The 2913-nt window shown below is 40.5% G+C and overlaps 1 non-coding gene across 1 annotated transcript; it reads left to right on the forward strand.

Moving 5' to 3' along the window:
* The first annotated feature begins 501 nt into the window (after positions 1-501).
* Positions 502-573, forward strand: AC3HAE_024882 (transfer RNA glutamic acid (anticodon CUC)). Its single transcript has one exon. It is a non-coding gene; the product is annotated as a tRNA-Glu (tRNA).
* Positions 574-2913: the final 2340 nt, after the last annotated feature.

A 2913-nucleotide genomic window follows, 5' to 3' on the forward strand; every position in this document is an offset into this window, starting at 1 on the left:
ACCGCCTCCCCCTGCTGGGTTTAAATGGACTGGAGGTTTGCACTGAAAATGGCGGGGCCGTTTCCTGTCTAACTAAACCCCAGCCTCTCCCAACTTTGCATACAACAGCGTCTAACATATGCTGAAAGATGGCGGCTCTCTCATTGGACGTCTAGCCCTCATAGTATGCTGTTAAAAGTGAATTAAAGGAGTCAATATTTTTAGCTCACGATATCCATCAAACATGTAGAAGAATGCAGGCGTCTAGTGGTTATGGGTGGCATTCTTTTAGCACTCTGAATCGGGAGGAAACATGGCACGCATGGATGTTGGATGGAAATAATAGCCTGGAGAATGGTATTCTTAACCGAATTACATAAATTCGTATTGGACGTATGGAAGTATGGAAAATCTCTAACTGCATGAACAGGCAACGAGACTGAATAAAATGTCCCAACAAACGTTATCAGGATGGATACCTGATTGCCTTCAAAAATTATATTGAAGCGTATTACATGCAGGTCCCTGGTGGTCTAGTGGTTAGGATTCGGCGCTCTCACCGCCGCGGCCCGGGTTCGATTCCCGGTCAGGGAACTCACCTTTTGTGCAAGCAACTTGTGTGTTCTACTATTTCCCTTGTGTACTATATTTTTCGAATATTCTAATATATATACAGTATATTCAAATATTTTAATAGCTGGAATCCAGCTATACATTATGTAACCTATTATACTGTATGCTGTTTTAGGGAGCCCAGTGCACGCAAAATGGCCAAAATATCTGTGGCAGGTAGGCTAACGCACGTACAGCAACAATATTTGTATTTGTCAGTTCCCTGATTTGTTCAAGTATAGTCATTGTGAAAGGTACTTTTTTTCATATTTTTACATTCATTTTTTATAATGTTATAATATAATTAATACTGTTAAGAAAGTTAAGAAATAGTTAAGAAATAAGAAAGAATCGCTTTATTTCCGCAATTATCGTTTGAAGGCACTGCGCTCACAACTTATAAAAGGTATTATGCTGTCACCTAGTGGTCAGAAAAGCAAGAACCATGTGGGTACATTCAATAAATGAAATAAAGAAACAGCTTCAAGTGCTACATTATAAATCAAGAGATAGGGCCAAGATGCAGTCTGAACAGGTGATCTTTCAGTCTGAAACGTCTGATGTCTGCTGTCCTGATGTCAGTGGTGAGCTTGTTTCATTGTTGATGGAGCCAGGACAGCCAACATCTGGTATTTTCTTGAGTGGCAACTTGGGCCCTCTTGTGGTAAGGGAGTTGCAAGCTGTTTGCCAGTCATAGAGCTGGGGTGTATGGATTGATTTGGCTGTTTACTGGGTGTTTCAAGGGCACAGAGCCATTTGCAGCACAATAGGCAAGTAGCAGTGACTTAATTGGATTGGAGCAGCCACCAGTAGCCAGTGCAGGGTGCAGAGGAGTCATGTAGTGTGGGAGAACTTTGGATGCGCATTTTGGATGAGCTGCAGAGAAAGAATGCCACATGCAGGCGGACCAGCCAGAAGGGGGTGCAGTAGTCTAGACGCAAGACGACAATAGCCTGGACCAAAACCTGAGTGTATGCATGGTCTTTGAGCCTGAGTCTGCATATGATTTAGGATACTTGTCTCCAATATTTGTGTTCCACCTGCTCTTAGTACTGTGTCTCTGTGATCTTGCAGTCCTCCAATGTGATATTGCATGATTCTTCCAAACATAATCTCTGCCACTTCAATGTAAGTGCAACACTCGACAAAAATGCATCATAAGACGTGTTCTTTATACAAACAGAGAGTTACGTTAAAGGTTGCAAGTAAAAACCTCAATAAGAGCTCACACTAAAGCTACCAAGATGTGAAATGGATCTAGCACCCCGACTACGTACAGTGGTATCTTCATGGCACTTCAACACCACAAGATAGATGCATAACAAGGTATGAAGATCTGTGTATGGAAAGCTGCCAGCGGGAACCTGTCATGTTGAGCTATGGTAGGACTGGACTGCAGGTTTGGAGGGGGGCATTCCCTCTGTCATTCACAAATGCCAGAGCAAATAAAACATGAGGTCACAGATTAGTCTGGTTCCCACGCTAGGTGTTTTCTACATCCTAAGTGTGTTTTTGCCCCCATCTATCTATTCTCAGTCTCAGGGGAATAGAGAATGCAATACGCCCTTAAGCGACTTATTAAAAGTAATTTGCTGAACTGATTGTAATTCCCAATGTAAACTATTGAAACAGGTGTGTGTAGCTGAATCTTGCCTTGCCAAAATAAAGTGTGAATAGAGCAAAACACTGAAGCAATATGACTTGATTATTTTCCAAATGACATGTTTGGTTAAACAATGGTTAAGTCAACACAATAAACACAATCCCATCAATGACAGGCTGTTGCCTGTTTGCTTCAGGAGCCCCGGGTTTCAATTACCAGCTTGTCAGAAGTGAGGAAACACGTTCTCTTTAATCAAACCCAGAAAATATTAATATACCAACAATGTTGGTGCCTGAAGTCAAGGTCAGCAACAGTTCAGCAATCTGTAATAATTTTCAATTTTAAGGATATTAGAGTTCTGAAGGTACTAAGATAAGAACGTTTTATTAACCTTTTTAATTCAACCATCATGTGTGGGTTATGCATTTACAATGTAGTATATTACATTCAATTGTATTACATTGTTGTCTCTAGTCAGACAAACATCCCTGAATTATGTTTTCCCATTTCATTCAACTGTTGTCTAAACAGACACAGACAAACAGACAAAAAGAAAGTAATACATGTAGATAAGATTCAAATCCCATTCGAGAGAACTAATGAAGGCCTTCAGTATCCATGAATTTAAAACCCATTTAACCAGCCGTGGAAACTCACAAAGGATTCTCAAAATAAAACAACAAATGAATAACACTTTTGTAGTCGTGTTTTCCACAGTA

The sequence above is a fragment of the Micromesistius poutassou genome, assembly GCF_964030765.1.
Source record: "Micromesistius poutassou genome assembly, chromosome: 10".
Lineage (NCBI taxonomy): Eukaryota > Metazoa > Chordata > Actinopteri > Gadiformes > Gadidae > Micromesistius > Micromesistius poutassou.